The 25,745-nt window shown below is 42.6% G+C and overlaps 1 protein-coding gene across 1 annotated transcript in view; it reads right to left on the bottom strand.

Annotated features, from left to right (window-relative positions):
- The window catches only part of Luzp1 (leucine zipper protein 1), a 72,222-nt gene that overhangs the window by 10,744 nt on the left and 35,733 nt on the right, over positions 1 to 25,745 (bottom strand). Inside the window, exon 2 of the mRNA XM_013035255.1 lies at positions 166 to 267. The gene's annotated coding sequence lies outside the window, so the exon portion shown is untranslated. The remainder of the gene's footprint in view (positions 1 to 165; positions 268 to 25,745) is intronic.

Below are 25,745 nucleotides of genomic sequence, written 5' to 3'. Positions count from 1 at the left end.
CTTACCTAGTGCTTGGCTCCCAACAAGTCATGGACAAGTAGTAGCTTTCTCCTTCCGTTGTAGCACCAGGATGTTATAAAGGCTGCAGACACCAACCAACCATAGTACGTATATGTATGTATATGTGTATGTGGAAGGGCAGCCGTCACTTTATAACAGACTTACCATTTAGGTGGCTGGATGCTTTCTGTCAGTCCTTCAGCCTGGTCCCCCAATGTTTGTTGTCTTAGAAACAGTCACTATCTTTCTGCAGCAATTGTCTCTGACCTGCACAGAAGGCAAAAAGCAAAAAGAGATAGGTAAAGTATGAATCAGACCAACGGCTTCTTTCTCATACAATGAAGAGACAAAGCTTGGATCTGCATCTTCATCTTGAAGGAAGTTGGCTCCATGAGATGACCCCTTCCCTATCTGATGACAGGGTCTCAGGAATTCTTTCCGTTAACTGAGACACATATATTCCCCAGTAGTTTTTTTTTTTTTTGGGGGGGGGTCCGGTCGTGGGGCCTGAACTCTGGGCCTGGGCGCTGTCCCTCAGCTCTTCAGCTCAAGGCTAGCACTCTACCACTTGAACCACAGCGCCACTTCTGGCTTTTTTCTTTTTGCTTATGTGGTACTAAGGAATCGAACCCAGGGCCTCATGCATGCAAGGCAAGCACTCTACCACTGAGCCACCTTCCCAGTCCCTTCCCCAGCAGTTTAAACACTGATATACAGCATCTTGAAGCCAAGAAGCACCTCAGAAATGAACTATTTTTATTTTAAGGCTCTTATTTTTAGGAAGGAAACTAAGGCTTAGAACAATGAGCCACACAATCACTTAGGGATACAACTGGGATGCTACTAAAATTATGACGGTCTAGAAAACCAGATTTACAGATAGATAGAGGGTAGATACATTAGTCAGATCTGATGCCAGTGCCTCACAGCTATAATCCTAGCTACTATGGAGGTTGAGATCTGAAGATCATATTTCAAAGTCAGCCCATGAAAGGGACTCAGAAAAAAACTCAAAGAAAAAAATCTAAGAAGTAGAAGTGTAGCTCAAATAATAGAGCTTGAGGTCTTGAAGAAAAAGGTTCATGGACAGTGTCCAGGCTCTGAGTTCAAGCCCCAGGACTGGCACCAATATATAGTATATATTGAACTCACATTTCAGCATCTGTAAAGTATCTCCCATCCAGGCATTGTGTTTGTTTTATGTAAGACAATGTGATGGTCTTATGGGTGAAAAATCTAAATTTCAGTCTGATGCCAGTGGCTCAAGCCTGTAATCCTAACTGCTCAGGAGGCTGAGATCTGAAGGTTGCAATTCAAAGTTACCCCAGACAGAAAAGTCCTTGAGACTTATCTCCAATTAACCACCAAAAAGGCAGATGTAGAGGTGTGGCTCAAGTAGTAGAGGGCTAGCCTTCAGTAAAAAAGACAAGGGAGATGTGAGACCTTGAGTTCAAGGGCTAGTACTACTGTAAAAATAAAATAACCCCTAAATTTCAAAAAGCCAAGTTGAAAGAATAAAAAAGTTGAGAGACATGAGAGCTTGGAGATTCCAAACACCCTTCACCCTCACTCCCGTAATAAACTTTCTCTTAGTTCTTTTAAACAATTATAAAAAATAATTTTTTTAAAAGCCAAGTGAAGCTGGGTGTCGGTGGCTCACGCCTATAATCCTAGCTACTCAAGAGGCTGAGGATCACGGTTCAAAGTCAGCCGGAGCAAGAAAATCTGTGAGACTCTTATCTCCAGTAAACCACTAGAAAACTGGAAGTGGTGCTGTGGCTCAAGCGGTAGAGCACTCGCCTTGGGCTGAAAAGCACAGGGACAGTGCCCAGGCCCAGAGTTCAAGCCCACAACTGACAAAAAAAAAAAAGCCAAGTGATTTCCCCCCGCCCCCCCCCCCCAAGGTCTTAACAACTTAGTCATCAGCAGTCAGGATGTAAACAATCTGTCTGTGAAGGCTCCTTTACAATGCTGACTCTCATTTTATTGTCTTCTTAGAGATCTAACAAATGGCTACATAAATCTGGGCTATATGAATCTACTATACTTGTATCTCAGACATGTCATAAAGTTTCTGCTCTGCTAGCTTTAAAAAAATAAAATAAACCTAGCCAGGCACCAGTGGCTCATGCTTGTAATCCTAGCTACTCAGAAGGCTGAGCTCTGAGGATCACGGTTATAAGCCAGCCCGACCAGGAAAGTCCTTGAGACTCTTATCTCCAATTAACCACCAGAAAACCAAAAGTGGTGCAGTGACTCAAGCGGTGGAGCGCTCAACTTGAGCTAAGAGCTCAGGGCAGCACCCAGGCCCAGAGTTCAAGCCCCATGACCAACAACAACAAAAACTACAGACCCAACCGGCTCCAAGCCAGCCAGCGTTCTACCCCTGCCAGCGTCCTCTCGGGAGCCACCAGGCCTCCAGTCAAGGTGAGTGATAAGCCAGACATGTCCAAAGTGGAGAAGTCTGACAGATCAAAACTGAAGAAAACTAATACAGAGGGAAAAAACACTCTTCCTTTAAAGGAAACTATCCAGCAGGAGAAAGAGTGTGATCAAACATCCTAAATGCAGACTGCCTCTCAAAAGCAAGCTTCAACATCACCTGACATTCTTGCTTAATTTAGGCTTTTTCTGTAAAACTCTGTGTTTGTGGAGACTTGAGGCACCTGTAGATGATTTCTCTTCTATACTCCCTGGCTAAGAGGTCAACAGTAGCCAGTGTCCCTTTAAATTTGTTTTTAAAGTGAAATTTCAGTGGTAGATGACGTGCTGTCAGTAACCTCACTGTTGATGACCTTTGTGGGTGTGGTCCTTGTGCCCCCTACAGAGTGAGTCAGTTTAACCTATAAGGGGTGCCTTCTGCTTCATAATACTTGTGTAGTCCCTTAATTTTCATTTACAATAAAGCATTAACAATATTAAAAAAAAAAAAACCTACAGGCCCAGCACCCCCTTTCAAAGTAAGATGGATGCAGTGCCAAAAGTCAAACAAGAACTCCAGAAGATCTTTTCTTTTTGAGAAAAGGTCTCGCTGGGTTGTTTCAGGACCTTCTTGCCTCAGCCTCCTAAGTGCTAATATTACAGGCCAGTGCCACCTTTCCCAGTTCTGAGTTGTTTTCAAGTGTCTACATTGTCTCCTTAATTTCTAAGGGTCAGAAGCAAAAAGGAATATCTTCCCCTTGCTTCTGAAAGCCATTTCTTTCTTGAATCTTCAGCTTGCTGGCCTCTGTGGTCAGAAACAAAAGATAACTGCAAATACCATCAAGCTCTTGGCCCTTCAGAGCACGTCCCGCCTGAGAGAACCCCCCTTCCCGGTACCACTTCCCACGGGCACCCCTTCTGGTGCTGCTTGACTGTCACTGTTGGTGCTGAGTGGTGGCGAGTGTATGTTTCTAAAGCAGAGCTGAAAAAAATCCTTACAGATCATGGAGTCCAACTTCTCTCTTTCTGGAGGAAGAAAAGTCCCAGAGAGAAAATACTTGGCCTGAGGTGACTAAGAAGTTAACATAAGCATGGTTGTGTCCTTCTGTTCCTAAAATACTTCCATAATGAATAAACTAGATAAAATAAAAATTCAACTATCTGAAATAAATAAAAGGCAGATTTTGGAGAGAAGTTTGAAAGACAAGACTGATGTGGGATAATTTCCTATTTTGGGAACTGTGGTCTGAGGAGTCCAGCTGAAGTTCTAATTAAAAATCAAACCATAAGGTGAGGTACTGGTGGCTCATGCCTGTAATCCTAGCGACCCAGGAGGATGAGATCTAAGGATCAAAGTTTGAAGCCAGCCAGGAAAGCAAAGTCCCTGAGACTCCTATCTCCAATCAACCACCAAAAAGCCAAAAGTGGAGCTATGGCTCAAGTGGTGGTAGAGCATTAGCTTTCCTACACCAAAAAAAAAAAAAAAAGCTAGTTAATAGTAGAGGTTTCCATGACAGAGGACTACTAAAATACTCTTTTATCCAAAAGTGCTTCTGATTGTTCCAGGATAATTTCTTTTTAAATCTATGTAACCCCAGAGATGAGAAGATAGAAATGTTTATCCCTCTATGGCACATGAGCAAAATGAAGAGACTTCAAACCCCTTTTGAAAGCTGGAAACAGGACAGGACTAGCAACTTCATTTCTGTACATCAGGCTCTTTCACACCTTGCCACAGAACTAAGACTGACAACAAAATTACAATTAGAATGAGGGCTGGGAGGTAACTTGGTGGCAAAGCACTTGCCTAGCAAGTGCAATGTCCTAGGTTCAAGCCTTAGTATCAAAAAAGACAAGACAAAAAAAAAAAGAATACAAGAGGCTGAGATCTAAGGATCGCAGTTTAAAACCTGCCTGGGCAGGAAAGTCCATGACACTCTCATCTCCAGTTAATCACCAGAAAACCAGAAGTGGTGTTATGGCTGAAAGTAGTGGAATGCTAGCCTTAAGCAAAAAAGATCAAGGCCAGTGCCAAGACCCTGAATTCAAGCCCCATGACTGACAAAAAAAAAAAAAATACTTAGGATTAAGAATTTCGTGTCCTTTGGGGTCACTTACTGATAAATAATTAGTAAGACTAATGAGATCAGTATTATTTTTTTTAAGAAATGGCCACCTTCTTTCAAAGCACCACCGAAACTGGCTCTGCTACTTCTTTTCACAAGTAGTCTGTAATTCACACTAGGCTTCCTTACAATTAGCCCATGATGATGAGGGTTAGCAATAGAACCACATGTCTAAAATTGTTAGTTGTTCACTTGGTCTTAAGAAAGTTGGACAAAGCTAGGCATGGTGATCCACACCTGTAATCATAGTACTGGAAAGGCTAAAACAGGAAAATCACGAGTTTGAGACTAGCCTGGGCTACAGAAATAAATAATACTAAAGAAAGCTGGCTAGGGCTGGGAAGGTGGCTCAGTAGTAGAGCGCTTGCCTTGCATGCATGAAGCCCTGGGTTCGATTCCTCAGCACCACATAAGCAAAAAGAATAAAGCCGGAAGTGGCACTGTGGCTCAAGTGGTAGAGCGCTAGCCTTGAGCTGAAGAGCTGAGGGACAGCGCCCAGGCCCAGAGTTCAGGCCCCACGACCGGACCCCCCCCCCAAAAAAAAGAATCCTAGTATTGTCAAGTTTGAAGAGCTAAAAAAGTGGTTCTATGTGGTCAGAACCACTGGAAGCTGGAGAGCCACACCATGTGAGTTGATGGCAAAATTATGGATTTGGGCCTTTAACCAAACAGCTACACAAGTCATTTAAGTACTAAGTAGGAATTAAGACCTATGTGTCGGGCTGGGAATGTGGCTTAGTGACAGAGTGCATGCCTAGCATGCATGAAGCCCCGGGTTCAATTCCTTAGTACCACATAAACAGAAAAGGCCAGACAGAAGTGGTGCTGTGGCTCAAGTGGCAGAGTGCTAGCCTTAAGCACAAAGAGGTTCAGGGACAGTGCCCAAGCCCTGAGTTCAAGCCCCAGGACTGACAAAAAAAAAAAAAAAAAAAGACCTATGTGTCTCAAGAAGATCACATTGGCCTCAGTATGGATAACAGATTTAAGGAATGAAGAATTATGACAAGATGCCAGTTAGGAAGCATGTTCTCTAGTTGTGGACTGTTGATGGCAAAGACAACTGATAATAATGAGTGGATAACGGATAGCAGATAACTCAACCATGTACTAAGCAGGGACCATTTGTTCTAAGTATTTTATACAGACAAACTCAAGCCTTATAACAACTCTGTGACAGACACTACCATAACTATCTTACAAAAGAGGAGACAGGATGAGTAACTTAAAAGAATTTTATGTCCCCCTTTATGTTCATGATTCCCTCATTATCAGTCCCTTACAAATGCCTTTAATCAAGCATTTGCCCTCCTCCCCAACTCATAGTCAAAACTTCAATTCTAGTTAAACCAAACTAAGTCCTAGGCACCATGGAGTTTTAACTAGAATTGTTTAATCACTAGTATTATCTGCCAGTGTCATTTTAAATTTATCACCACAAACTTCATACACATGCCTTGTCCCTTCAATGGCCAGAAACCCTGCTAACTTCTGTGCTAGGTTCACCTTCCCACTCTCCAAAACGACTGTCACCTTTTCCTCTCCATAAACACCTAGACTCCACCAGCTAATGGCACTGCCACCAAGCCACATCCAGACATCCTCGTTTTCTTAACTTTCAAATCTACCATGCCAGTTTCCTGCTTCCCCTACAATTGCAATAGAGTGCTTTCTGCTCTATAAAATACAATTCTTGCTGGGTACCAGTGGCTCACGCTGTAATCCTAGGTACTGAGGAGGCTGAGCTCTGAGGACCTGGGTTTGAAGCCATCAGGGACAGAAAAGCCCCTGTAAGACTCTTATCGCCAATTAACCACTAGAAAACTGGAAGTGGAACTGTAGTTCAAATTAGGAGAGCCCTAGCCTTGAGCAAAGGAGTTCAGGGACAGCACCCAGGCCTGAGTTCAAGACCCACAATGAATGAATGAAAGGATGAATGAATGGATGAATGGATGGATGGATAGACCGACAGGTAAATAGACAGACAGACAGACCGATAAAAAATATAATTCTTCACATTCACTGTAGATCCAATTCCCTCTCATCTGCATATGTATTATCCCTGCTCCCTTAAGTCATCACCTTTCTTTTCCCATTAGCACACAAACATGCTCTTCATTCACTTGAAGTACCACTCAAGTAAAGCTCACAAACCAGCACTGGCTCATAACACTGTTGTCGTTAATTATCACTACAGAAGCGAGTAAACACATAGACATTTGTGTAGCAAGCTGACAGCTGCAGCATCTAAACACAAGACCAGCAGATTGGACCAAGATCTAGAGACTAATGAGGATACTGATGAACTCACACCAGCATGTGTAAACGACCTGCCGAACATACACAGTGCCACATTTAGGTCCCTGACATATTAGAAAGCAATGTGTATTCTGAATTCACTCCAGCCCTATGGCCTTCATACTAGCTGTTCCCTCTTCCTTGTATACAGCTGACTCCTCTTGGTCAAAGGTCAGCATAAATTTTACCACCTTAATAAAGCTTGGATCAGCAAGCATAAAGTTATTCTCAACCTCTAATATATCACCATGGTTTATGCTCACTTTAGCACTTACCTCTATTCTGATATTTTATTTGTTTATTGTTGCCTCTCCCCCTTATAACCACTTCTACTTCTCTCTAGCTCATCATTATATCCATAGTACCTAGAACAGTGCCTGACAATAGATTAGATGGGTCTACAGTCCACAAGAGTGATGTGAGCTAGAGATGTAAATGTGTATGAGTCACATCCATAAAGTTATGGTTACTAGAGCCAATGAGGTAGACTGAGTTCACCTAAGGAAAATGTCTTTGAGAAGAGATGGGGGGTCTGGGAGCTTATGCTAATTTCTCATTTTTGTACTTAGTGTCTATACCACAAAAAAATGGCAATCTCCTTATTCTTCTGTACTCCTTTTATACTTCCAAAAGCCTGGCAAAGTGTAACATATATAGTCAACACCTTGTTGTTGTTATTATTTTGGTGGTAGTTGTCATGGGGTTTGAGCTCAGGGCTTACCTATGTGAGCAAAGCCTCTGGCCATAGTAATTCTTAAGAACCTGAAGACAAGGTCATTTCTTTTTTTTTTTGGGTGGTCCGGTTGTGGGGCCTGAACTCTGGGCCTGGGCGCTGTCCCTCAGCTCTTCAGCTCAAGGCTAGCACTCTACCACTTGAGCCACAGCGCCACTTCCGGCTTTTTTTCTTTTTGCTTATGTGGTGCTGAGGAATTGAACCCAGGGCCTCATGCATGCAAGGCAAGCGCTCTACCACTGAGCCACCTTCCCAGTGGTCATTTCTTTTTTTTTTTTTCCTTTCTTTTTTTGTCAGTCGTGGGGCTTGAACTCTGGGCCTGGGCACTGTCCCTCAAGCCCTTCAGCTCAAGGCGAGAACTCTACCACTTGAGCCACAGCACTTCCGGTTTTCTAGTGTTTTATTGGAGATAAAGAGTTTCACGGACTTTCCTGCCCGGGCTGGCTTTGAACCGAGATCCTCAGATCTCAGCCTCCTGAGTAGCTAGGATTATAGGCGTTAAAGAGTCTGGAACCAGTCAACCTATTCTCCCTATGATTCTTGACAACTGAACTGTGTTGCTGACCTACATAAACATAACACTTATTAATGTGTCATAGACAAAAACTACTTAATAAGTCCAGGCTGACCTCAAACCAGTAGCTAGGATGACAGGCTTGAGCTGCAGGCCCAGGTTCTAGCTTGCAGAAAAAGTGATAATAATATTTTACCTTTTTACAAAGCTATTAAATTTTACTACATAACAGTAGCTAAGAAATGTTAATAGGGGCTGGGAAGGTAGCTCAGTGGTAGAGTGCATGCCTTGCAAGCATGAGGCCCTGGGTTCAATTCTTCAGCACCACATAAACAGAAAAAGCCAGAAGTGGCGCTGTGGCTCCAGTGGTAGAGCTCTAGCCTTGAGCTGAAGAGCTGAGGGACAGCGCCCAGACCCAGAGCTCAGGCCCCATGACCGGCAAAAAAAAAGAAATGTTAATAAAATGTTTTTCTTTTAAAAAAAAAAAAAAGTGGTGTCTCACACCTGCACTGCAATACTAACTACTCAGGGAGGCTGAAATCTGATTACTGTGGTTCCAAAGCCAGCTCTGGCAGGAAAGTCCATGAGACTCTTACCCTGAATAAACTACTCAGAAAAAGCCAGAAGTAGAACTGTGGCTCAAGCGGTAGAATGCTAGCCTTGAGCAAAAGAGAGCTCAGGGACAGCACCTGGTCCCTGAGTTCAAGGGACGGACACACACACACACACAGTGAGAGCCAGATGCCACTAGCTCATGCCTGTAATCATACTTACTCAAGGGGCTAACATCTGTGGATCCCAGTTCAAAGCCAACCCAAGCAGGAAAAGTCCATGAAATTCTCAACACCAATTAACCACCAAAGAGCCAGAAGTGAAGCTATGGCTCAGGTGGGTAGAATGCTAGCCTTAAGCAAAAAAACTCACAAGCCCCAAGTTCAAGACCCATTACCAGCAAAAAAAAAAACTCGGGGGGGGGAGGAAGGGGAGAGAAATGGAAAAAAGGACCTATGGCTAAGAGTCTTAAGAAGCCTATCAACCAATCACAAAGTGTAAACCTTAGATTCTAATTCAAACAAACCACAAAAATTTAACTTGAGAAAAACATCCAAGTAACTTGACATTTAATGATACTGATGGATTCATATTCATTTTGATATATTAAATTGGTAGAGTTTTATTATTTTTGATTGGTTGTAGGGCTTGAACTCTGGGCTTGGGCACTGTCCCTGCGCTTTTCAGCTCAAGACGAGCTCTCTACTGCTTGAGCCACAGCAGCACTTCCAGTTTTCTAGTGGTTTCTCGTAAGAGTTTACTGCCCCAGCTGGCTTTAAACCACAATCCTCAGCTCTCAGCCTCGTGAGTAACTAGGATTACAGGCATGAGCTACTGGTGCCCAGTGAGTTTTATTATTTTTAAAATACTGATCTGGTCCTAGAATCTGTGTGTATATGTAACTATAGATACACGCATATTCATGTACAAATATATAAAATTATAGTTAGAAACTGACTTGAAAATACGGGATGAGAGCTTGGGGTAGAACTCAGTGATGGAATGAATGCATGGAGCTCTGGGTTCAGAGGGAGGAAGATAAGGGGTGGAGTTACATGTATGTGAGTACAATGAAGGAAGACTGGTCACGAGGCCCTAACTGAAAAACGGGGTGCATAAGGGTTCATTAAGACAAAAAAATGGGAACCAAGTGCAATGGCTCAAGCTTATAATGCCAGCTACTCAGGAGGCAGAGATCTGAAGGATTAGTTTGAGGCCAGCCCAAGCACAAGTTTACTGAGCCCTCATTTCAACAAATAAGCCAGGCATGGCAGCATACACATAACTACAACACATATGGAAGGTTATAAGTGAGAGCATCACAGTCTGAAGCCAGCCTAGGCAAAAACACAAGATCCTTTCTGGAAATTAAATGAATAAATAAATAAATAACCTAGCCAGTCTGGCTCAAGTTATAGAGCACCTGGCCTAGCAATCACATGTCCCTAGTTAAATCAGCATACCACCAATAACAAATCCTCCCCTCCGCCCCTGAAAAAAAAAAAAAAAAAGGTAGGATGGAGGAGGGTGGGTAAAATTCAGTAGCCCCAAAGGCTTTCCAATTCTGGTGATCTGTGGGGCCCAGAGCCTAGGTATGCTCCTCTGACTTTCCCCTGGCTTCCTGAGCTGGGTGTGCTCTACAGCTGATGCTGGTAACCAGCATCCTCTCCCCACCTGACCGTTAAGAACTTAGATGTGATGAGTTAAAATAACAGTGTTTGGACATTTTTTGTTTGTTGTCAGTCCTGGGGCCTGAACTCTGGGCCTGGGTGCTGCCCCTCAGCTCTTCACCTCAAAGCTCAAAGCTAGCACTCTACCACTTGAGCCACAGCGCCACTTCCAGCTTTTTCTGCTTATGTGGTGCCTCATGCATGCAAGGCAAGCACTCTACCACCGAGCCACCTTCCCAGCCCCTGGACACTGTTAGTATCTAAAGAGAACAGAGAGTGGCTAACGGCCTCACAAACCAGACGGAATCACTACATGGTTTCCTAGTACAGGGAACTACAGCGAACTATCATTTGTTACACTTGATTATGGCACACAAAAATCCCTGCCTAAATAAATATTTTAACATTTTCTCCAAATCCTATATATAGCTGCTTTTTTTTTTAAATAGTGCTGAGGTTTGAACTCAGAGCCTGGCTTCCTCAGCTGGCACTCTACCTACCACTTGAGCCATACCTCCAGCCCTGCTTTTTGCTTATTAAGTCTCAGGTACTTTTCTGCTTTGAACAGCAATCCTCTGGATCTCCACTTCATAAATAGCTAGGATTATAAGCATGAACCACTTAATTTCTTAATTCTTTAAACCTCTGGATTGATGAGAATGACCTATTTTCCAATTTGTTCACCTATTTTAAAAATCTTATGATCTAGGGCTGGGAAGGTGGCTCAGTGGTAGAGCGCTTGCCTTGCAAGCATGAGGCCCTGGGTTCGATTCCTCAGCACCACATAAGCAAAAAGAAAAAGCCTGAAGTGGCGCTGTCCCTCAGCTCTTCAGCTCAAGGCTAGCGCTCTACCACTTGAGCCACAGCGCCACTTCTGGCTTTTTTTCTGCTTATGTGGTGCTGAGGAATGGAACCCAGGGCCTCAGGCATGCAAGGCAAGTGCTCTACCACTGAGCCACCTTCCCAGCCCTACAGTCTAATTCTTAAGTTGAAGTACCAACTTTTGAAGTTCCTATTAATAGAACTCCATCCTTAGCCCTCAGTTTCTCCTAAAAGAGAACTTACTAACCAGTTCTTACACTTGCTAGGGAAATACTACCATTTCCACTGCCACATCTCACTTCTATCCCATGTTCTAATCTACCAAGATTGTTTCAATTGCCCATACAATATTCACATTCTAATCCCTATACCCCACCTCTCTTTAAGAATGGTCCTCCACAAGCATGGTGACATATGCCTGAAATCCCAGCTACTCAGGAGGCCAAGGCAACAGATCATTTGAAACCAGGAGTTCAGGACCAACCTGGGTAAGAGAGAGAAGGGAAAGAAAGGAAGGGAAAAGTGGGGGGAAGAGGGATCAGAGGGGCCAGTAGGAGGAAGGAGGGGGAGAGGAGGGAGGTAAGAAAAGGGGCTGGGGGGCTGGGAAGGTGGCTCAGTGGTAGAGCGCTTGCCTTGCATGCCTGAGGCCCTGGGTTGGATTCCTCAGCACCACATAAGCAAAAAGAAAAAAGCCGGAAGTGGTGCTGGGCTCAAGTGATAGAGCGCTAGCCTTGAGCTGAAGAGCTGAGGGACAGCGCCCAGGCCCAGAGTTCAGGCCCCACGACTGGACCCCCCCCCAAAAAAATAAAGAAAGAAAAGGGGATGGGAAGGAGAGGGGAGAAATAGTTATGAATAGCTGTATACTCCAACTGCTGGTCTACATCATTGATCAAAAGTTAAAGATAAAGCCAGGCGCCGGTGGCTCACGCCTGTAATCCTAGCTACTCAGGAGGCTGAGATCTGAAGATCACAGTTCAAAGCCAGCCCAGGCAGGAAAGTCCGTGAAACTCTTATCTCCAATAAACCACCAGAAAACCAGAAGTGGTGCTGTAGCTCAAGTGGTAGAGCACTTGCCTTGAGCTGAAGAGCTGAGGGACCACGTCCAAGCCCAGAGTTCAAGCCCCACGACCGAAGAGAAAAAAAAAAAAGTTAAAGATACTATAGCAAAACATTTTCTAGCAAAAAGTTATAAACCAGCACTCTGGTATTCAGTAATGCACAGCTAACCTAATTGTACAATTGTTTCATTCTTATTGCCTACTTTTATTTTAGAATACTAGCCTTTTGCACAAAAGCTCAGGGATGGCACCCAGGTCCTGAGTCAAGCTCCAGGATGGAGAGGGGGGGAGGGAGGGAGAGGCTAGGCAGGTAGATAGATTTCTTCAGTGGTATAACATATATAAAATTCATTATCTCTAAGAAACAAACCCAAAGGACATTTGAATAGCACTTAATAAAGATGTGCTGCATGAAAAACAGCTTAAGATCCACTAAAAACCACTAATGACAAAGGCTGTAAGCATGGCTCAAGGGGTAAAGTCCTTGCCTAGCAAATGCAATGTCCTTAGTTCAATTCCTAGTACCTCCCCAACAACAAAAGAAAAAGTTCAAAAGCCAAGAGATGGGCAGAGAAGGTCAAATTAATTGCAAAACAGCAAATCAGCTTCTAAGGAAGTTTCACCAAAAATCATGCCTATAAGTGTACAAGACACACTCTGGTTTTAAATACCACATCTACAGCCCAAGTGAATGCTAGCATGCAAATTCCCTCCTCCGGCCAGCATCTCAACCAGCAGCAACTCACCCACTTCACCAGTTCCTCCCACTAACAATGCCTGGAAGCCCAGGGGCAGGATTGCAGGAGTTAAGCCAAACAGTACTAAAAGTTAGGAGAAAATAAGCATGCCACCTGACACTTTTCTGGCGCAGTCTATCTAAGCCGATTAGTTTAGGTTACAAACGTGACTGCAAGATTCCAGTAAGATGATGAAACTACTCTTTTTCTATAAACTATAAATAACCTATTATCAAAACGGGGGCATTCCTTAAGTATTTCTGCACTGTCAGCAACCCAAAATTCAATTTACTCGTCCTTCATCTAGTCTACAGTGAGTATTGTATCAATGTCTCCATACTTCCCTGTTTCCCCTCTTCTCATCCTAACTTTGGCCTGTAAACAGAGAAAGAGACCTAAACTCCTTTCGTAACTCAACCGTTTAAAGTTTCTCTTCTAATAAACAAGCATGTACAAAGCTTCCTGGCTCCTGCCTTGTGTAAGAGTCAGAACTTCAAGAGCTGAGCTGCAGCAAAGGATAATGAAAAGCAAAGAAAAAATGAAAGACAAGATAGGGCATGATCAGGAAGGCAACTAAACGCTTTTCATTCAGGCAGGAATGGAAAGAGCCACACCCACCTAGAAGAACACAGACTAAGAGCAAATGGTGCCAAGGACAGAGCCAGATTGTGCTTTACCACTTAAGAACACAGACATCCAGCCTGCCCTGAGGACCCTCCAAGAATCATTAGGCTATCCTTCCTAAAGTAACTTTTTACAGAAAAAAATTAACTCCCATAGTCTAAGCCAAAGAAGTCAAATAGCAGCTTTTCGTAGTTAAGAGAGAGAAACTCAAATCATACCACTAAGAAGTGAGTGTTGAGAAAGCTAGAAAACTGTCGCAGGTGGCTCCTCTGGCTCTCAGGCCTGGGGTTAAGCCAGCATTCCTCTTCCCAAAGCACAAACTATGGACTTTGAACTTCCTTATTCTTTGCAATAGATTCAAGTACCCTTCTCTAGCTCTTATGTTACTTTTACAACTTTTTCTTTTGGGGGGAGGGGGACTGTACTGGTCCTACAGCTTGAACTCAGGGCCTGGGCACTGTCCTTGAGCTTTTGTGCTCAGAGCTAGTGCTCTTCCAGTTAAATCACAGTTACAGTTCTGCCTGGTTAATTGGAAATAAGGGTTTCATGGACTTTCCTGCCTCAGTTGACTTCAAACTGGGATCCTCCTATCTCAGACTCCAAAGTAGCTAGGATTATCAGGCATGAATCACTGGTGCCAGCTCCTTTTGTAACTCAAAAAAAAAAAGTTATCTATAAAATCTATACTCTCGGGCTGGGAAGGTGGCTCAGTGGTAGAGCGCTTGCCTTGCATGCCTGAGGCCCTGGGTTCGATTCCTCAGCACCACATAAGCAAAATGAAAAAAGCCGGAAGTGGTGCTGTGGCTCAAGTGGTAGAGTGCTAGCCTTGAGCTGAAGAGCTGAGGGACAGCGCCCAGGCCCAGAGTTCAGGCCCCACGACCAGACCAAAAAAAAAAAAAAATCTATACTCTCAGAAACATTTCTCCTGAAATAAAAACTTAGCCTAAGTCCACCCAAGAAGCACTGTGGTAAAGTTCTAAAACAGACGCTATGTTATGCAACAGAGTAAACTGAACAAATAAAGCCCTTCATCAAACAATACCAAAACCTTAGATTCATGAAATCAAGCAATATTGAAGTAGAAACATCCTTGGTAAACAAATATCCAGTCCATCCTTTAAAATAAAGATGAGGAAAGTAAGTCCCAAAGAGAAAAAACAGAAGCTTAAAGCAAAGTTGAGGCTAGGTGTCCAACCTGCTGCCAACTCAAGCATCTTATGCTAACACCAAACCTTTTTCACAAGGGATTGAGTTTATGGAGCCAAGTGGCTAAGCAAAGAGGGAAAGAAAGTAAATACAGGAAGTGGTACCAAGCAAAAGAGCATAAATATAGTATATGGTACCAAGCAAAGACTCCCTCCCTTTCTTTGGGGGCACTGTTCTATTTTGCAATGAGACTCAAAACCAGTTACTACTCACATGCCTTAATTTCAGGAGCTCTTCTCTTAAATATTATGTAATTTGTATTAAGATGATACAAATGTCCACTCATACTTCAATGGGCTCTCACAATCACTAAACAGGTAAAATTGAAAGAAAAAAAAAAAAGCTAACAGCAACTTTAAGAAAAAAGGCATAATATCTTTTTTGGAAAAGGGACACATTTTTAAAAGATGACAACATTGGATGACTCCATTGAAGGAAACCACATTACCTGACTTCTAACTCTAGTCAGGAAAACATAATTTTACTTCTCTGAATCTTAGTTTCTTTAATAAAAAAGCCCAATCTCAACAGAAACCCTGACACTACACAAAAGGCAAAGGATAATGTCTTGAGCTTGACACGAACATGGAGAAGGGGCCTAGCAGACAAGCTTCTTTTTCAGCTCTTAAAACCTGACAGATGCCGGGCACCGGTGGCTCAGACCTGTAATCCTAGCTACTCAGGAGGCTGAGATCTGAGGACCATACTTCAAAAGCCAGCCCTGGCATGAAAGTTCGTGAGACTCTTAACTCCAATTAACCACCAGAAAATTGGAAGTGGTGCTGTGGCTCAAGGGATAGAGCACTCACCTTGACCTGAAGAGCTCAGGGACACACACCCAGGCCCCAGAGTTCAAGCCCCACGACCAAAAAAACAAAAACTGACAGAAATAGAGCTTCCATGAAAGTTAAAGCTGGAGCAATAATGCATACTTTCTCAACAATGTGCCCACTAACACACCGGTTGCCTATGATACTTTTAAGGATCTGGTTTGACCAGTACATACAAATTGCTTAAATTTGCCTTTGATGATTGTTTCCCTCTCTTGCTCTGAAACCAAATTTAATATTTGTTAAGTGTCTACTACTAAAACAATTACTTTCTCAGCATCTTGTCTTTCTTTTATTAAAGTATTTGCATAATATATATATACATATACATATTAATCACAAGTAAATAATTAGACATTAACAGACAACAGAAATGGTTAACATGACAAGCCTGTCAGGTGTAGAGCCAATTCAGCCTTCCCTGTTCAGAGGCTGTTATTCCCAGGGATGTGTCTGATGGTGAAAACACAAAATAAGGTAAGGAAAGAAGATGAAGATTTTGTTTTCTGCCGTCTCATCAACATTCCTTAAAATAGAGGATACAAGTATACCTGAAATTAGAGCCAAGAGCTAAATCAATGCAAAAGTTAATACAAGCTCTTATGTAAATTATGTAAAATAACGAGTCTTATAAGCAAGTACTTGCCTGCCCTCCCAGATTAAGCCTGGGGTAAAGATTATTTCAATCGACAAGATTACAAGCAGCAATTTTCAAACCTCAGTACAGATACAGAATTACCTGGGTTCTTGTTGAAATTACAAGCTCTCAGCTACTATCTTCCAATAGACTCTTATTAAATGGATCTGTGGTCGATCCAGTAGTTTTGCATCTGCATTCTGTTAGTCAAAGACTTCAAAACCAAAGGGACAAAATTCATTAGGTCCCCTGGACATCTGAATTCAATGGAGAAGTATAGCCTATAATTCAAAGTGTGAAGTATACGTGTTCCAAAGATGGCATACAGGTTGATCTGCAACAGCACCAAATCCACTTCCTCCCTTTAGTTAGACATTGTGAGAATATGGCTGATTTCAATCATTTTACAAGGGAATCATCCTTCCTTCTACTTCCAAGAGTAAAGGTAACTTCTGGGCCAGGCATACCCTGTCCCAGCTACTCAGGAGGCTGAGATCTGAGGATTACTATTTGAAGCCAGCCTGTGCAGGGAAGTCCCATGACTGACAAAAAAAAAAAAATCATGCTGAGATGTAATGTCCTAGATCCAGAAAGAAAGAAAGAGAGAGAGAGAGAGAAGGAAGAAAGGAAGAAAGAAAAGGAAGGAAGGAGGGAAAGAGGGATGGAGGGAGGGAGGGAGAGAGGACCAAAAACTTCAGTGAGCTGATGGCTCACACCTATAATCCTAGCTACTCAGGAGGCTGAGATCTGAGGATCGCGGTTCAAAACCAACCTGGGCAGGAAAGTCCGTGAAACTCTTATCTCCAATAAACCACCAGAAAACTGGAAGTAGTGCTGTAGCTCAAGTGTTAGAGTGCTCACCTTGACCTGAAGAGCTGAGGGACAGCGCTCAGGCCCGGAGTTCAAGCCCCATGACGACAAATAAACAAACAAACAAACAAACTCAGTGCATATATTTTATATATAAATATATATTACATACAATATATGCATATTAAATCTTTCATTCCTTGTAGTTTACTGGCTTTACACACTATCTGCTGGACTTTCTGTCCTGTGTGGCCATTCTGGCTTCCCATGGCTATATCTACTCAGGAAACTGGATATAGGTACCACATCAGAACAGTGCCCTGTACCTGATTTTCACTACTCTATTGTAATATGTAATTTGTCTACCAGCTCAATTTCAACAAAGCCTTAAAAGTAAGGTTTAGTCTGCAGGTTTCCCAATGACGTATACTCCACAGAAGTGACATGGCTTCTACCAAGTGAGAAGTCAAACGTTAACATTAGGAACACCAGAAGAGCTGCAGTTTCAATCAAAACAGAACACAGTATACTGTGGCCAAAATCCATTCTGTAATAAATTAGCCAAACACTTCCTGTCAAGACTCAGCTAACACACCTGTGATTAGTAATGTCACCCCCCCTTCCCTTGCTCTCTTCCAGTTTTTTCCCTCTTACCCCCACCCACAAGGGTAGTTCTCTTTCAACACTGTGTAGTAAATACCAGCACTGCACTTGTACACCCTTTGTCCCTCCATTTCTGTGCTCCCCCCTTACCCTCCCAAATACAGATAAAGGATCAAATTCTTTAATTTAAATTTTAGTTTCAAAAACAAAAGAAAATTCTGATTCATTTAACTCCCTTTTAATGTTTTTTAAAAGTAATGGAAAATACCTTTTCAGGGATGTGTATAAAATTCCAGATGAATATAGATGACATACTTATATAAATTAAGTCAGCTTAGCTATTTATATATATACATATATGTATAAATACTCAGCATAGCACAATTCATTACTTAGGAAGTTAGGGCGATTACTAGGAGAGGTGGTTTCCTGGGTTTTATTTTGATTTGTTTTATGAAACAGAATCTCTCACTATATTGCCCAGGCTGGCCTTAAACTTGCGGATTCAAGCAATCCTGCCACCCCATACTCCCACCCAAGTGGGAGTACACACACCCCCATCACCGTATCAGGTGGGAATCTAGATATAAAGCAGGTAAAGCCATAAGCAGCAGTGGTTTTGTGCACTCAAAGGCAGATGTAAAGGAAAACTTGAGTTTAAGTTATTAACCTCTAAGTTCCAGCTTGAAATGTACTTGCTTCCGTATCTAATGGTACCCTAAAGTTCAAGTATAATAACCCCTATAGTATTATACAAAAATAATTATTAGTATGCACTGATGGTTGGATAAAAGCATGGTAATGTGAGATCCTTAAGGTATTACAGCCAGCATTATCAAAAGACCCACTGGACATAAAGCACTGAAACAAACATCTTCAATTCCAGTTAGTTTATTCTTAAGAAAGGACGTGGTCTATGTATTATTTATCTTTTTTTTTATGTCTTAGAGCTGTCTCTCCAAATACACTGTTAATTCTTTCAATAGCAGAGAACTAGAATATTTACCTCAATAATGTGCTATTTGTTTTGAGAAGGATTATAGCAATATCCTCACCACAGACCTAGGGAGGCAGGTGATGGGGTCTGGGCTCCTTCCTCTATACTCAGATAACTACCTTCATGCTATGGCACTTATCTACTTGTTTCGTTTTTGTCTTTGTGTGTGTGTGTGTGTGTGTGTGTGTGTGTGTGTGTGTGATATGTATGCACACCAGTCCTGAGGCTTCAACTCAGAACCTAGGCGTGTGCGTTTTTGTCTTTGGGTGTGTGTGTGTGTGTGATGTGTATGCACACGTGTGTGTGTGTGTGTGTGTGTGATGTGTATGCACACCAGTCCTGAGGCTTCAACTCAGAACCTAGGCGTGTGTGTGTGTGTGTGTGAGATGGGTGTGATGTGTATGCACACCAGTCCTGAGGCTTCAACTCAGAACCTAGGCCCTGTCCCTGACCGTACTTGTCTTTTGTTTTCAATATATAAAGCAAACTTTTAAAAACGTAATTATAAAGATGATGTCACAGAAGGGATACAATTACTTAAGTCAAGTAGCAAGTACATTTCTTTCTGGACAATGTCACCCCTTCCCTTGCTCTCCCTCAGTTTTTCCTTCCCCTCCCATCCACAAGTTGTAAAGTACGTTTTCAACATAGTGTCTAGTGAGTACCACTGCTGCATTTGTTTACCCTTTGTTTCTCCATTTCTGTGCTCCCCCTTACCCTCCTAAAGACAGATAAACAAGACAAGACAAAACGAAAACAAGGGCTGGGAAGGTGGCTCAGTGGTGGAGCGCTTGCCTTGCATGCCTAAGGCCCTGGGTTCGATTCCTCAGCACCACATAAGCAAAAAGAAAAAAGCCGGAAGTGGCACTGTGGTTCAAGTGGTAGAGCGCTAGCCTTGAGCTGAAGAGCTGAGGGACAGTGCCCAGGCCCAGAGTTCAGGCCCCACAACCGGACCCAAAAAAAAAAAAAAAAACCTCCCTAGAAATGCTTTACCTGGTGATCTAGAGTAAAGCTGCACTCCTTTCTTCCCATTACTCCTTCACAGTATCAAAGTGATTTGTTTTTTAATGTGCATCCAAACATCCCATTGGAATCTCTCTCCAAATGAATGTGTACACTCCATTCTTTTTTTCTTGTCAGTCATGGGGCCTTAACTCTGGGCCTGCATGCTGTCCCTCAGTCTTCAGCTCAAGGCTAGCACTCTACCACTTGAGCCACAGCACCACTTCTGGGTTGTTTTTTCCTGCTTATGTAGTGCTAAGGAATCGAATCCAGGGCCTCATGCATGCAAGGCAAGCACTCGGCCACTGAGCCACCTTCCCAGCCTGCATACACTCCATTCTGAAAAGCAAAGATTTTGGTCAGAGTTATTTACCACTGACTCTATCCTTAGGGCCTATTATACTGTCTGGCATACAAAAGAAGGCAATAAATAAATATTAACCAAAACCAGAATGAGTCTGTTCCCTCTTAGCTAATAATGTAGTTCTCAAGAACATTAAATATTTTCTCAACATTCTCAATATTTCCTACAACACTAAATACACTGGAATCCCCAAATACATTTTCAACTAGTGAAAGAAAATCTTTGCTTTTCAGTTAAATCTCCCTAATCAGATCTTTAGGTCAACAAATATTCTCTAAAGACCTATCAGGAGCCAGGTGCCCTCCTAATTTCTTGCTTTTTCAATTTATCACACTCATCATTAATATTAGGTTTCTTTTTGCTTTCTTTTTTTGTTTTTAATGGTGTTGGGAATCAAACTCATGCTAGACATACACTGTACCAGTGAGCTACATACAGCCCTCATCACTGACATTCCAAAAAGTTCAACAGTTGATCATAAACTAAAGAAATCCTGATCCGGCCAGGCACTGGTGACTCTCAATTATGATCCTACCTACTCAGGAGGCTGAGATCCATGGGTTCAAGGTTCAAAGCCAGTCTGGGCAGAAAAGTCCACAAGAATCCATCTCCAAAACAATCAGCAAAGAGCAGGCAGACCTGGAGACATGGCTCGAGTGGTAGAGTATCAGCAAAGCACGTGAGGGGTCCTGAGTTCAAACTCATACTAGCAAAAAAAATAGAATTCCTCATCTCGCTCCTCCCTCACCCCTGCTCTCAGTCTGGAGATCTCATTTTATTAACCAATGAAATACAACCAGTTACAGCTGGACCTGCAGGGCACCATATAAACATAGTAGTTATTTTCTACGTGGAGACCACACAGAGAACTTTATTGTCCAATTATATGTTAATCTCTCCCCTATTATTGTGCTTTCAGAGAATATTTCTCAAAAACTATAAAAGACACTCCTGAGAAATCTAGAGGCATGTGATTAGGGACTGAAAAGAAACAATCTTTTCCGGTGTGGTAATACTACAGTAGTTCGGTAGTACATTGTCCTCATGAGGGTTACACATCTGTAGCTCATCATATAGAAAACTTTTTTCCTTCTTTCCCCCAGTGCTGAAAGTCTTGTAGCACATGCCATGCATTCTACCACTCAGCTACATCCCTAGCCTGGAAAAAAAAAAAAAACTTTTTTGAGATATAATAGCTACCTACTTGTAGCTACATGTTTGAGTGGAAAGTACACAAACAAAAAGAGGAAGGTAAGCAAAAATGCAATCATTACAATCAATGTACATTATGTAAAAATTCAACTACAAACTTAAGAGTAGAGATGGGAGAGAGAAAAATGGGAGAGAACAATGATCAAGATGCACTATACTCATAACCTGACTTACGGAATTGAGATATCTTTGTGTCACTGCTTAATAATAAAATAGCTGCAATGGTGGCTCAGTGGTAGAGTGTTTGCCTTGCATGCACAAGGCCCTAGGTTCTATTCCTCAGCACCACATAAGCAGAAAAAGCCAAAAGTGGCGCTTTGGCTCCAGTGGTAGTGCACTAGCCTTGAGCTAAAGAGCTAAGGGATAGCACCCAGGCCCAGAGTTCAGGCCCCACATTGAGGGGGGAAAAAAGGAAGGTGAAAGAAGAGTTCATAAAGATTTAAAGCCAGGAGCCAGTGGCTCATGCCTGTAATCCTAACACTCAGGAGGCTGAGATCTGAGGATCATAGTTCAAAGCCAGCCTGGCATGAAAGTCCGTGAGACTCTTATCTCCAATAAACCACTCAGAAAACCGGAAGTGGTGCAGTAGCTCAAGTGGTAGAGCGCTAGCCTTGAGCTGAAGAGCTGAGGGACAGCACCCAGGCCCAGAGTTCAAGCCCCATGACCAACAACAAATTATTATTATTAATAGCTACCTAAACCGGGTGTTGGTGGCTCACACCTGTAATCCTAACTACACAGAAGGATGAAATCTGAGGATTGCAGTTCAAAAGCCAGCCCAGTTCAAAAGTTTGTGGAACTCATCTCCAATTAACCACCAGAAAACCAGAAGTGACTCTGGCTCAGAGTGGTAGACCACTGGCAAAAAAAACTCAGGGACAGCACCCAGGCCAAGTTCAAGCCTCATAACTGACCAAAAAAAAAACCTACCTAAGTATAAGACAATTACAAAATCCAGGTAAAAGATAAATATTATACTATATCAACTTTTCTATCAATTCATTAGAAGCTGGTAAAGGAAAATGGTTCACTTAAAAGGATTATTTAGTGGGGCTGGGAAGGTGGCTCAGTGGTAGAGCGCTTGCCTTGCAAGCCTGAGGCCCTGGGTTCGATTCCTCAGCACCACATAAGCAAAAGAAAAAAAAGCCGGAAGTGGCGCTGTGGCTCAAGTGGTAGAGCGCTAGCCTTGAGCTGAAGAGCTGAGGGACAGCGCCCAGGCCCAGAGTTCAAGCCCCACGACCGGACCCAAAAAAAAAAAAAAAAGTAGTGCATTTTTCTTACTGTAACTACTTGAGTAACTTTCAATACAAGATTTAACATGTAATCAAACCATCCAGAAACTGAACCATTGACCATTAAAGCACAGAAATATAACAGGAAAACCTACCAAGGACAAAACAGTCCATCCTAGGCCAGATCCCTTCTAGTTTTTGTTTTGGCAGTCAGTCTGGGGATTGAACTCAAGGCCTTACACTGTTGCAAGGAAGCACCCCACCACTTAAGGCCTTACACCGTTGCAAGGAAGCACCCCACCACTTAAGCTACCTTTTTTGCACTGTTATTTCCAAAATGCCCAGCCTACAATCCTTCTAACTTGTGTTTCCTGTATCACTGGAGATAACAGGCACATGTTACTATGCGCAGCCATTGTGCTTCCATTGGAGATGGGCTGACAGGTGCACACCACTACACTTAGCCATTGATTGAGATGGAAAGTGTCCTGAACTTTTTTTTTTTTGGCGGGGGGGTCTGGTCGTGGGGCCTGAACTCTGGGCCTGGGCGCTGTCCCTCAGCTCTTCAGCTCAAGGCGAGCGCTCTACCACTTGAACTTCCGGCTTTTTTCTTTTTGCTTATGTGGTGCTGGGGAATTGAACCCAGGGCCTCAGGCATGCAAGGCAAGCGCTCTACCACTGAGCCACCTTCCCAGTCCCAATGTCCTGGACTTTTATGCCCAAACTGACATCAAATTGCTATCTCCCATCTCTGCCTCCCAAGTAGCTAGGATTTTAGGTTTGTGCCACAGTACCCTGCTAGACCCCTTCTTAAACAGCCTTGGGCTCAGAGGAGAAAGGCACTATGTTTTGGAACATTCCTTCTAAAGTGTGTCAGCACAACACATGCAAACTCAATCTGGCAGCCTCTTTTTTTTAATCTTTCAGTCTCAATAGAAACAAATGTATAAGAAGAAACTAAACACAATCAAGAAACTAAACAAAATCACAGTAACAATATACATAAAAAGGACCCTCTAGGGTGCTGGGAAGGTGGCTCAGTGGTAGAGTGCTTGCCTCACATGCATGAGGACCTGGGTTGGAGTCCTCAGTACCACATAAACAGAAAAGGTGCTATGGCTCAAGTGGTAGAGTGCTAGCCTTGAGCTGAAGAGCTGAGGGACAGCGCCCAGGCCCAGAGTTCAAGCCCTACAACCAACCAAAAAAAAAAAAAAAAGGCCCCTCTAAGATCATGAGGATTACTTATTATTGCTGTTGTTACTTAAATGGATGTTAACCAAAGCTACAAATATATATCAATTAATATATATTATATAATGTATATATATATATATATATATATCAATAATATATCAATGGATGCTGAAACCATTTGGTTAAAGAACAGGATATTCATTCTCTCAAAGTCATCCCACAGATTCTGACAAAGGGGAGGAAGTACCTTTACAATGGAAAGATAAACTTACCATCAACATGCCTTTGAACACAACACAAAGGAAACATACAGTACCATCAATGTAGCATTTCAAGACAAAAACATTTACCTAAATCTAGGCATGAGAAAATGAAGACTGTAACTGGTCTGGACTCTTCAAAAGGAAAATTTTATTACAGTCATACACACACACAAAGTTTGAGTAAGCTATACTGAAAACAAAAAAGTTTTATTAGAGGGCTGGGAAGGTGGCTCAGTGGTAGAGCGCTTGCCTTGCATGCCTGAGGCCCTGAGGCCCTGGGTTCAATTCCTCAGCACCACATAAGAAAAAAGCCAGAAGTGGCACTGTGGCTCAAGTGGTAGAGCGCTAGCCTTGAGCTGAAGAGCTGAGGGACAGCACCCAGGCCCAGAGTTCAGGCCCAACGACCAGACCCAAAAAAAAAAAAAAAAAAAGTTTTATTAGAGCACAATCATGTCCATTTATTTACACATTACTTATGACGGCTTTCTCCTCACAAGAGACAGCATGGTCCATAAAGCCAAAAATATTAATTTCTGACTCATTATTTTAAAAGTTTACTGACTCCAACTCTACATTTAGTGACATAACAAGCCAGGCATGTTGTATTTGTCTACAATCCCAGTAATGAGAAAGCTAAGCCAGGAGAATGGCAAGTTGAAGACCAGCGTAGGGTATGCAGTAAATTGGAGAACAGCCTGGAACACAGTGAGGCCCTGTCTCAAAGACAGACAGGTTGCTAGGCACTGATGACTCACATCTATAATCCTAGCTACTCAGGAGGCTGAGATCTGAGATTGCAGGTCAAAGCCAGCCTCAGCCTGTACAGAAAGTCTATCAGACTCTTATCTCCAATTAACCACCAGAAAACCAAAGTGGTGCTATGGCTCAAAGTGGTAGAGCTCTAGCCTTGAGCAAAAGAGCTCAGCAAGAGGTCCCAGAATTTGAGTTCAAGCCCCGAAACCAAAAAAAAAAACAACAACTATTTTTAAAAAAGTATCAGAAAGATTGACTAATCTTACCGCAGGTCCACAAACCACCTTACTAGTGGTCCACTGTTGCTGCACTCTTAGATCAGCTTCTACATTTATCACTTTAATGTAGTATTTGTTATATCTACTGCCCATGAGTATTATTACCACCAATATAATTTCAATTGCTTCTTTAATTTAAGGCACCAGGAGTTTGAACTACCATTGGCTGTTTTTGTAGCATTAGTACAATGTTACCATAGTGGAAAAAGGCAAATGAGGTCCTGGTATTTAATTGAAATTCTTTTTGACTCTGCAGATTCCCGTATAGGACGTCTCAGGAGCCCCCTATGAATCCACAGATACAAGAACCACTGATCTATATAAAAGGGCTGTGGATGGCGCTCATTCAATTTTGTTGGGTTTTCGAAACTTTCAAAATAAATGAGGGCCAGAAGGAGTGGTGCATACATGGAATCCCAGAACTCAAGAGAGAAGGCAAGAGGATGGCAAGACCCTGGCTCAAACACCAAACAAAGCAAAATCCACAAGACAGAACACAAAAATATGCTCAATATCATTACCCATAGATGAATGCAAACCAAAACCACTTCACACCCGCCACTGTGACTATAAAACAGATAAGCCAGGTGCTGGTGGTTCACGCCTGTAATCCTAATCCTAGCTACTCAAGAGGCTGAGATCTGAGGACACCAATGCAAAGCCAGCTCGGGCAGGAAATGTCTGCTGGACTCTATCTCCAATTAACTACCAGAAAACCAGAAGTGGAACTGTGGCTCAAGTGGTAGAGCACTTGCGTTGAGCTGAAGAGCTTAGAGACAGTGTCCAGGCCCAGAGTTCAAGCCCCACAACTG

This window comes from Dipodomys ordii, unplaced genomic scaffold, assembly GCF_000151885.1.
Source record: "Dipodomys ordii isolate 6190 unplaced genomic scaffold, Dord_2.0 Scaffold6, whole genome shotgun sequence".
Taxonomy (NCBI): Eukaryota; Metazoa; Chordata; class Mammalia; order Rodentia; family Heteromyidae; genus Dipodomys; species Dipodomys ordii.
Note: the sequence above shows the minus strand (reverse complement) of the source record. Positions and strands in the feature narration are given on the sequence as shown.